Here is an 11914-nt window from a genome sequence, read left to right on the forward strand (position 1 = left end):
CTAGAACTCTGTAGCCAGGGAGGCCTAGAACTCAGAGATCCGCCTGCCTCTGCCTCCTGAGTGCTGGGATACCACTGCCTGGAACATAAAACAACTTTCAAAAGGAGTAGCAGGAGTATTCACACTCACTTTTGAATTGGCCGTGAGTAGGCAGTCTTTGGGACAGTTGGCCTGATTTTGTGGGGGTGGGGGTGGAAGGGGCTTGAGTATAACAGTTGCTTCATTTTATTTTTAAGACAGGGCCTCATTCTGTAGCCCAGGCTGGCCTGGAATTCACAGGGATCCCCCTAGCAGATGATACTTGAGGGCCACTAAAACTCCATTTCAGCTGGAAAGGGTTGTCAAATAAAAGCCCTGTAATCCGACCTGTCTTAAATCTGACAGCCAAGAGCATTGTTCACAAGGAACACCCTCCTCCATCCCTTGCTGCAGCTGAGTAAGTGCTTGTTTTGTTTTGTTTTATATGTATGCCCATTTTGTCTGCATGTATGTATGTGCACCATGTGCATGCCTGGTGCCCTTAAAGATAAGAAGAGGGTGTTGGATCCCCTGGAATGACAGATGGGTGTGAGCTACCGTATGGGTGCTGGAAAGTGAAGTTGGGTCCTCTGTCAGAGCCACAAGCACTCTTAATCACTAGGTTATCTCTACAGACCCCCGAGTAAGCTTTTTAAGCCACCTGCACCTCCTTTGGAGGGACATTTCCAACAGGCAAGTGATAGGATTTACTTTCAAGTATGTCTGTCCACTCCCACACGCGGTCCTCTGACCTTCCCACAGGTACTAGAGCACCTGTGTGCCGACACACACACACACACACACACACACACACACACACACACACACACAGATAAATACATTTAAAAAGTGAGAAAGACAGGAAAACTGATCATTTGTTCAGTTCATCCCTTAAGACTTTGGGTTGTAGGAGGAGAGGAGGGAGGGGAAACTGTGCTTGGGATGTAAGATAAATTATATATATTAAAAAAAAAAAAAAAAAGACCTAGGATTGCTCAAACCAGACAATGGAAGGGACAGACAGGGCTAGGAGGTGTGAGGCTGGTCCTATGCAGTACACTCTGTGTGTTGACACACAACACTGGCAAATTATGGCTGACCTTCCACCGGGCACATTTCAAGCCCTACAACCTGTGTTCAGTTCCTTGAGTGGATTTTCTCACTTGATTTCTTCCACAAAAACTCTGTAAACTCTTGTTTCTATTACGGATAAAGACCATTCCAGCAAAAGCAAATAATTTGTCCAATGGCTCACATCTGTTAAGTATAAGAGTACAGAACTGGACCCATCTGGGCCAAGAGTCTGTCCTCAACGATGATGTTAATGGTATTAGAAGGACAGTCATTGAAGCCTGCTCAGTTCCTGGCTTATAACCCTTGTTCCTTGTGTTTTACTAAAAGTTCTACCTCTTTGAACATAAATGGGTCCCTTTCCCAGAGGAGACACTGAGATTTCCTACCAAATACAATGGTTTCCACACTAGGGAGATGGCTTTGTAGGTAAAGTGCTTGCTTGCCTCGTAGCATGATAGACCTGAGTTTGAACACCAGAACCCACGTAAAACAGCCAATCGTGGTGGCATGTGCTAGTAATCCAGCTCTGGAAGGGGCACAGCTAGGTAGATCCCTGGGGCTGGCTGGCCAGTTAAGGGCAAGATCTAAGCCATGATAGACCCTACTTAAAAACAGTGGGGACAGTGCCCGAGGAATGCCATCTGAGATTGTCTTTGGCCTCCATATGTTCATTGTAGCTGCACAACAAATACATACATGGACATGCGCACAAAAGACACACAGATATCCGAGGCTGTGAGGACGGCTCAGCTGACAAAGTACTGCTTCCCAATCCTGAGTTCTGAGTTCAGATCTCCAGCACCCACATATAAAGCTGGCATGGCAAAAACAAGAAACGAGAGTTTACAGAGTTTTTGTGTCTCTGTAACCTCAGTGCTGGGGAAACAGAGACCGAAGGATTCCTGGGAAGAGTTCAGGGCCAGCTTGGGCAAGTTGCTGAGACTTCGTCTTAAAATAAAACTTACAGTGGTGGCTGGTGGCTGGGGTAGCTCAGTGATAGAGAGCTTCCTTACCTGGTATGAGGCCCGGGGTTCAATCCTCAGGGGTAAAGAAAAGTGTGTGTGTGGAATAGAGACATTTGCATGACAAGATTTTACTCAACTGAAAGTGCGTATGTGTTTGTGTGCATGTGTGTGCAACTCCTTGTGGAGGGCAGGAGTCCACGTTATGTGTCTTCTTCAATCATTCTTTACTTTCTTAGTTTTTGAGACATGATCTTTCTGTGAAGCAAGCCCCAGGAAGCTTCCTGTCCCGGCCTCCTCAGCCTTGAGATTTCAAGGCTGTGGCCAGGCCCAGCTTTTCGGTGGTTGCTGGGAATTGAAATCAGGTCGTCAGCCTTGTGTGGCAAGCGCTTTACTGACTAAGCCATCAAATAAAAGGGTTTTTGCAAAATGGAATTTCAGAGACGCTAGGGGGTGAGGGCAAGGGTTCTGGGTTGCAGATGGAAGAGCACTTATCTGCCATCTTTAAGGACCTGGGTTCCACATCCAGCACTGGGGGGGAAAAAGCAGAAGGAAGGCGGGGGTGGGGAGGAAAGAAAAGAAGAAAGACATTCTTCTTCAGCTTTCAACGATGAACACTGAGTACAAGCATCTAATCCAGCTCACGTGGTGTTAGCCTTCCCTTAAGTGGTTCCCATCTTGTTGGGTAAGAGTATGTGCCTGGGAAAAATCAAATTGTGAATGAGCCTCTGGCTCACTGCTTGAGCAAGTTTGGATGCTCTGGCCTGACTTTATAGAGAAGGCAGAAGGTCCATGCCTCTAAAATTGGATCGGGGGTCCCGAGTTGTCACTTAGACCTGAGAGAGATTGAAGAGATGGGGTTGGGGGCTTCCTTCACGTTGCTGCTGCCCTCACCCGGCACTCCATACCCTCTGTCCTGTCAGAAGTCGATGATGCGGTTTGTGGATTAGATAAGTCCTTTGCATCCTGGATTTCCAGAGCTAGACCACTTCCCTGCTCCCAAGCGTATCCATGGAAGGTAAGGATGGTCTTAAAGGCCACAGCATCCGTGTGGGCCCGCTTTGCTAAGCAGCCGCAGCTCTGATGAGGGTGGAGGTTTTAAACTCTACAGCAGCCGTGGCTAAGGTGAAGTTTAGGGATAAGGTGTCTCGGCTTTCCATTACCCCAGATAGAAGAGCGCTGGCGGAATGTCTGCCCTGCCCTCGTAGCCAGCTGGCCGAGCAGAGGTGAAAGGGGAGTAGGGAAAAGAAGAGGTGCACATCAATCCACTTTTTCCATCGGCCCAGCTCTCTAAGGTGTACTGTTGGCCTGGCTTCTCTCTCTGCTGCTGGCTGGGAAACCGAAGCTCTGGGGATGTATCTGAGTTACTCAAGGACACAGAAAGTCCTGTCCCCAGGGGCCTGCCCTAGATTGTGGGAGTGTTGGTATGCCTCAGCTCTAAACAATGAGAAATAGAAAAGCCCACGGTGGTGCGAATCTTAACCTTAAGGGAAGCCCCGAGTTGGTTGACCACTGAGAAAGACGCCAGGATCTAGACAGATCTCTAAGGGAACTTGTAGCCTTGCTTCCTCGGCTCAGAAGGAGCCGAGTGCTGCCCCTGTGAGGGAACCATGCTTGCCCCACCAGCCGTTGACTTTTCGTTGTTTTTGTTTTGGACAGGAGCTCATGTAGGCCATGTTACTCTCAAACCTATCATGCAGCTGTTGATCTTGAATTTCTGGTCCTCCTGCCTTCGCCTCCTAAGTGCTAGGACTGTGGGCACAGGCCATCATGACTAGTTTATTTATGTGGTTCTAGGGTTTGGGCCCAGGGTTTCCTGCATGCTGGCAGGCTCTCTACCAAGTGAACTACACCCCCACCTCAGCCATTGAGTTTAACATGTATTGAGGGTATGAACTAAAAAAGCCAACAAAACAAAACAAAACAAAAAAACACGGGAGGGGAAGTGTAACAGGGTTAGAGAGATGGCGCAGTTTGGCCTGAGTTGGGATCTCCAGCTACAATGTTAAGAAGCCAGGCATAGTGGCACATATTTGTAATTCCAGTACAAGGGAGGCTGAGACGGGAGGATCCCTGAGGCTTGCTGGCCAGCCAGTCTCGTCAAATAGATAAGTTCCAGATTCAGTGAGAGATATTTGTCTCAAAAACTAAGGTGGAAAGTGATTTAGGAAGACACCCAGATGTTAGCCTCTGGCCTCCATTTGCACATGGGTGCACATGTGTGCTCGGGCACACACACACGCTCCATACCCATATACCGTGCCCCTGTAAAAAAAAAAAAAAAAAAAAAAAGAGGAGAATTCTAATGTGACCCCAGATTTTGAATGGCCAACATGAATTTTCACTGGGGGCAGGCAGCCATAACTTGGCAAGAATGGATGCCCGAGTCGGACTGAAGCTTGCAAATCAATACAATGTGTTGGCTTGCTGGAAACTTGTCCCATTTTGTTAAGGATTATGTTTCTACATGGTTTGCAGACTAGATGTTAATCAGTGGCTCTTGGCCAGAGAGGGCAAGTCCTACCAGCAAATAAATGCATTTAAGATGTCAGGGGATGACCAAAGAGGAATATGTATACAGAGACCTAAAAAAATATGAAACCGGTTAGGAACTTAAAGGTCATTTTGTTGAGGGCAAAATTTTTGCTCAGAGTGCTGACAGTTTGCCCTCTGGGTGTTTTCAGAGCTTAAAGGATCAAACTGTCCACAGAATATGGAATGTCTAGTACAGAAGCCCCGTGGACCCTTCTAGCACAACCTTTTTGTCCTTTGATTGCTGTGGCTCCAGCGTCATGGCGGATACCACCCTGCCTGTCACTGTAGCATAGGCGTGGCATTATGTGGTCAAATGATTGGCTGGTACCTCTAAATGGTACTTAGAGGAGTCTTAGGGAATGAGAACAGAAGGCAGCTAGTCATAGCCCATCGGAAGCTATTTGAACTAGAGGGGAAACAATCTTTCTCCACATTGGAGAGTAGTTCCCATGGATAATTGAGTTTCTTTGCCACTGTGCAGAAATCCCCACCATTTCTCATGGCACCATGCAAACAGGCTGCCTGCCATGGGGCTGGGGTTCAGTGGGTAGAGTGCTTGTCTAGCATGCCTGAAGCCTTGGGTTCACCCAGCACTGCAGAAACCAGGCATGACTGACATGCACCTACAATCTCAACACTTGGGAGTTGGGAGGTGGGAGCAAGGGAACCAGAGGTTCGAGGTTATCCTTGGCTACATAGGACATTTAAGGCCAGCCTGTGCTACACAAGAAAGACCTTGTCAAGGAAGGAAGGAAGGGAGGGAGGGAGGAGAAAAGAAAGAAGAAAGAAAGAGGATTGCCCACACTGAGTGAAGTGAATTATAAATCTTCACTTTAAGAAATCTGGTTGTTTTTTGTTTTTTGTTTTTGCAGGTTGATAGGTTGTAGCAGTATTTCTGGTCTGGAATGGTGATCTTAAGAGCATGTGTTTGGGTTAGAGGAAGAGCTCAGTAGGTAAAAATACTTTCTATGCAGCGTGAGAACCCGAGTTTGAACTCCTAAAACCCCCTAAAGCTGGGTGCCACAGCATGCTCTGAATCCCATCCCAGCACTCTTATAGCAAATGCTTAACAGAGTTTCATGATTTATCTCAGGCTGGCCTTGAACTGAAGATTCTCCTTGCCCATTCTAAGCAAGTCCTTTGTCACTGAGCTCTATCCCCACATAAAAGGCAGAGTCAGGAGAAATGATGGAAGCGTGCTGGCCAGGTAGCTTGGCATTCGCACTGGTGAACAACAAAAAGTCCCTGTCTCAAACATGATGGGAGTTAAAGGCCAGACTGGAGGTTGTTCTTTGAAGTCTATGTGAGTGCTGTGGCATTTGTATACTTGTATTCCCACACAAGAATGTGCACAACATACATATATACCCTTCATTCCTCATATACATACACTATAAATACACACACACACACACACACACACACACACACACACACACACACAGAAAGACAGGGACAGAGACAGACAGACAGACAGATAGACAGACACACACACAGAAAGACAGGGACAGAGACAGATAGACAGACAGACAGACAGACAGACAGACAGACACACACACACACACACACACACACATATACACGGTATGCCAGGAGGAGGGTTATGGAGAAGTAAGTATGAGGCTTGCCTTGGACTCCTTTCTGTCTTCTTCGGCCCCCAACTGCTCTGTTCCGGCAGCTGTCAGTGATGCGGAGCCTCTGGTCTCTCCTCATTCGATGCCAGTAGAGCCATGTGCTGTGGGCTGATGCTATCTGTTCCTTCTCTCTCTGCACCTGACTCCACGTTAGTAAGTCCAAGGCGACGCACTCCTGAGCTGAAGTACCGATGGCATTTAAAGGCGTCATGTCATCGCTCTGTGTTGGGATTTGCACAACGGAGTGCTTTTCACAGGTAAACTAAGATAAGCGAGTTTTCTGTGAATTCTAGGTCCCAGGGTTTTGGTTTTTGTTTTTGTTTTGGTTTTGGTTTTGGTTGGTTCTTGAGGTACTGGGGATAACATCTGAGGCAAACACTATACCACTGGTTTGTATTTCCAGCCAAAATATAATATGTATACATATATATGCATATGTAGCTGGGCAGTGGTAGCATACATCTTTAATCCCAGGAGGCAGAGGCAGGATGATCTCTGTGAGTTCTAGGCCAGTCTGGTCTACAAAGTGAGTTGTAGAACAGCCAGAGCTACAAGGAGAAACCCTATCTTGAAAAATCAAAACCAATTGCCCTCAAATGTATAGCACACACACAAAATATGACATTTTAGTGTGTGTGTGTGTGTGTGTGTGTGTGTGTGTGTGTGTGTGTGTTTATGTGTGCCATGCCACAAATGTGTCAGCCAATTTGCAGGAACGGGTTCTCTTCTTTCTCTACGTGGGTTTGGACATTTGACTAATGTCATCAAGGTTGGTGGCAAACACTGCTGAGCCATCTTACTACCTCACATTTTGAGACAGAGTCTTGCTATGGAGCACACACTGACCACTAATTCATGATCCTCCTGTCCCAGCTTCCTAAATGCTGAGATTACAGGTGTGTGTTGGCACAGAGAAGTATGTTGAATAATAATTTGACCAGTTGTGTGTGGGGTGACCAGGGGTCTGGAAACAGACAGTACTTTACAGTAGCAGGAAATTACTATTAATAAGCCATTTGTGGACCCATCTCTGTGCTAGACTTGTGGACATCCTGAATGTTAGTGTGTGCTTTACACAGACACAGTATCTCACTTCACCCTCCAGAGTGTCTTGTGAAGCACTGATTTCACCCAAGATTTACCCAGGGGCACAGGGAGACTTAGAGAAGCTAAGCCATCTCCAGCATCATCCTCAGAGCTGTGTGGCTACCGTCTACTCTGTGCTACAAGAAGCTGCCCCTCAGTGAAAAACAGAGACCACGTTGGGCATGGTTGTGCACACCCATAATCCCAGCTCAAGGGAGGCTGAGGCAGGACCATGACTTCAGGACAAGCCTGGGATACATAGTGAGATTCTGTTTTAAAAAGCCAAAGCCAAGCCAGGTGGTGGTGGCACACACCTTTAATCCCAGCATTCTCGAGGCAGAGCCAGGCAGATCTCTGTGAGTTTGAGACCAGCCTGGTCTACAGAGTGAGATTCAGGACAGGCACCAAACTACATAGAGAAACTCTGTCTTGGAAAAAAAAAAAAAAAAAAAAAAGCCAAGAAGCAAGAGGACAGACTCTGAACCCTATATCCCTGGCTTTCCAGGTTCTTTTCCTTAGGCGCTTTCCCGATGGCTTTCTGCTGAGTGACAGTTGAGCAGTTTCTCCCTCATAAGGTAACATCACCATTTAACCCTCCTCCCCCCAAAGGTTAAGTTACTTGCCTGACATCTCACAGCAGGCAAAGGTCAAGGCTGGGTTGATAACTAAGCGCAGTACGCAGGGCCGTGTGTCCCTTAGGGAGTGTTCATGGCAAAGGTGAGTTATGTTTAGACTTGATCGCTTAGTGATCATCAGCAATTTTCGGGAGTCAAGATAATCTCCCACATGGAAAGTCTGGCTTTAAAAATCCCTTTCTGCGTGGGGAATGGCAACGCATAGCTGTCATTCCAGTACTTGGGAGGTAGAGGCAGGTAGACCTCTGTGAGTTTGAGGCCAAGCTTTATATAGTGAATTTGAATTCTAGGCCAACCAGGGTTACCCAGCAAGATCCTCTGTGTGTGTGTGTGTGTGTGTGTGTGTGTGTGTGTGTGTGTGTGTGTGTGTGTGAGAGAGAGAGAGAGAGAGAGAGAGAGAGAGAGAGAGAGAGAGAGAGAGAGATCTGAAGGGGCTGATACAATTCTGTCACTTCTACTATTTGGGAGGCTGAAGCAGCAGAAGGGTCACAATTCAAGGCCATTTGGGATATAGAGTATATTCAGGGCCAGCCTGGGTAACTCATCAAGATTCTGTCTCAAAGTAGAAGTAGTGGAAGGGGGTGGCAGGGTAGACATAGATCAGTGATACAGCACTTGCCTAGCATGAACAAGGTCCTGGACTTCAATCCTGAGCTCTGAAAAGAGGGGTAAAGAAACAAAGAAGATTGATTCCCTTCCAGGATCGAAGGAGGACTCGTTTGCCTCCTGGACAGCCTCCAGAGAATGGTCCCTTCCCTTCCCATTGCTTGCTTGCCTCGCACTTGGGATGTAACGGAACTCCAGACGCCACATGGGGCCTTGCTGTCCTTAATTACATCTAGGCTGGTAAAACTCAAGCAAACTAATCACCAAACACTCCATCCAATAAAAGTACCCTCTTCTCATAATGAAGAAATTAACCAGGGTTGAGCAGTAGAGGTTAGGAGAACAGCCATAAAATATAATTATAATAATAATAATAATATTAATAGTGGTACACTCTTTGTGGCCTCTTGCCTTTCATCCCAGATCTGAGAGAGACTGGCTACTGCTAATTAATATCATTTGGACCTGTTGAAACTAAACTATACATATGGAGCTGAAAAGGAAGCAAGGGTTTGTTTGTCTTTTGTTGGGGACCAAGTGTTGCTTTCTCTGGCCTCTGAAGGTGGGGTGGGGAGTAGGGGTGTAAGGGGGTGGAGGTGAGGGGTTTCCTTTTTTACCAGGGGGTCGGTGGAGGGTTGGAAAGAGTTAACAGGTAGACAGGATTTTAGAAGGCTGTTTTCACCTTAAGGCTTTTCATATTTATAAACTTCACTGCTGGGTGTGTTTGGTTTCTAAACGAAGCTTGCTGTGCCCGCTTAGAACCTGTTTGTGCTGGTGTTTGAAACGGACGCTTGTGGACCCAGATCATAGATGCCGTTGACTTGGGAAAAGATGTTGAAGTTGGTGGGGAGGGCCCAGCATGTGTGTGGCCAGCTTTCCTTTTTCTTGCTTTTTCATTTTGGGTTTTTGAGATGAGGGCTCATGTAGCTCAGGTTGGCCTCAGCTTATGTAGCTGGTGACTACCTCATCAGCCTTCTTCCGTGTCCCAGGTGCTGGGATTACAGATGTACATGCCCACTTCTAGCTCTTAATTTTCCTTTTTCTTCTTCTTTTTTTAAATCATGGGTTTGAGGGAGATGGTGACAGGCAATGGGGGAACACTTTCCAGAGATCTCTATCAAATGGAAAATGAGGGAGGCCCAGGTAGATCTCCTGGATCTGAAAACTGGGCTGCCAAGGTCAGGGATGGCTCTGGAGCAATCACTCACTCGTCTGCTTCTTCACCTCTGGCTGCAGCAGAGTTGAAATGAGTGTATACTTTGAATCAGGAGGCCTGCTTGTAAATGCTAGCTCCATCAGTGACCAATGAATAACTTTACCTGGCCAGGCTTCATTGTTTCATCTGAAGTGAGGCAGTAGTATATATATAGAGAGGATCAAGTAAAATGCTTTTGACAGGGTCCTCCGAACTATGTTTACAACAATGTCTTTAGTTCTGTCCGTTCAAGGGTTGGATGATGTTGGCTGAGTGCTTGCCTTGCAAGTATGAGATCTTGTGTTCAATTCCCAGAACTGAAATCCCTGCAATGTCATGTCATTAAAAATAATTTAGTAGCCCATCAACTGCAACTTGTGCTGTTGATCTGCTTTTGTATGTGGAGCCATGCACTGGAGTGTGATAGATCTACTTGGATCCATACCCTTCAAGAAAACTGATTCTCTCCTCAAGAGGCCTCAACTATCCATGAACCCCCCTTCTTACTCCAGGCTAGGATGCTGACTGGCTCCATCTTGTGCAGATCTTCTGCAATCAACCACAGCTGCTGTGAGGTCGTGAGTGCAATGATCCTGTCATGTCCCCAAGACACCACTTCACTCTGGTTCCTCCAGCCTCTGGTTCTTGCAATCTTTCTGCCCCATTTTCTGTGATGAAGCATGAGCCTTAGGGAGAGGGTGTGATGTAGACGTCCCGTTTGAGGTTATCCACTCCACAGGTACTTCTTCTCACACTGAAATGAATTTTTAATCGCCTAAAGTTCTTATGTTTCAGTGTGTGTGTGTGTGTGTGTGTGTGTGTGTGTGTGTGTGATATTTCTTTGTTGTTGTTGTTTTTTAAATATGGCATCTTGTTATGTGGCCCTGACTGGTCTGGAACTTCCTACGTAAATTAAGCTGACCTTGAACTTGAGACCCTCCTGCTTCTGCCTCCCCAGTGGCAGGATTACCGGCATTTCTAAGAACTGATAGAGTGACGGGGAACACAAGCCAGATTTTCTTTTGTACCTTTCTTCATCGGTGCTATAAAAAGGCAAGAAGGAAAACACCAATTTAATAAGACATGGATATCTGCCAAGGGCTTGGATTTGGTCCTTCAGTTTCTCATTTCTTCCTCTTGAAATCACTAGGTCTCTGACAGATGTGATGAAAACATGCAGTGTGCTAGGGAGCCTAAGTCTTTGTCTTAGCTTTCACCTGTCACGTGACAGCAGGCAAGGGGCTCCCTCTCCTCTGGGCCCAGTTTCCTCATTTCAAGGCCACAGATATCATCAGATTTATGGCTTCCAGGTCCTTTGGTGAAGGGTGGAATGATTAGAAAGTGTTGTCAGCTCCACTGTGGCTTATTTTTTTCCCCCAAGGGTTGTGTCTAGCCCAGGATGAGGTCAAAGAGTTGGACAGCATTGAAGAATGTTATAACACAATGTGATCTTTGGCCTGGGGTCCAAAGGCATTCTTGACGTCCAGGGCAAATGTTTTCAGGATGGACCTGAACCTGGATACAAGCCCCAGGTATGTTCAGGGGGTCCCCCAGAAAAGGAAAACCCAAACATAACAAAATCAGGGTGTCACCTCCAGTAACAGATGAGTCTAATCTAATGGAGGATGGTCAGAAAAATGGGTGTCTACACCTGAGAGTGTGGGTGTCTACATCTTTCTCAACTGGTGTGCCCACGGTCCCACACTTGTACATTCATTCTGACATTTACAACATGCCAAGTCCTCTCACAAATGAGGTGAGGTTCAGTTATTATCATGCAATATCAGGAGTTTTTTCTCTTCCATCAGAGCAGGTATTAAAGTAGTGGTGCATGTCTGTAATTTTAACATTTGAGAAGCTGAGGCAGGAGGCTCACCAATTTGAGGCCAGCCAGGGCTATATAGCAAGATCCTATCTCAAATAGATTTTTTTTTTTTAAAGCTAGGGGTGTAACACAGTTCACTGAGTGCAAAACTTCTGGGTTTGATTCCACAGCACTACATAAACTGAGCATGGTGCTGAAAGTCTGTAATTCTAGCACTGAGGAGTAGAGGCAGGAAGAGCAGGTGTTCAAGGTCCATCTTTGGCTATGAAGAAAATTTAAGGCCAGCCAGGCTATATACAACCCTGTTTCAAAGCAAACAAACAAAATATAAAGTAGGAGGGTAT

The sequence above is a fragment of the Peromyscus eremicus genome, chromosome 5, assembly GCF_949786415.1.
Source record: "Peromyscus eremicus chromosome 5, PerEre_H2_v1, whole genome shotgun sequence".
In the NCBI taxonomy this organism is placed as follows: domain Eukaryota; kingdom Metazoa; phylum Chordata; class Mammalia; order Rodentia; family Cricetidae; genus Peromyscus; species Peromyscus eremicus.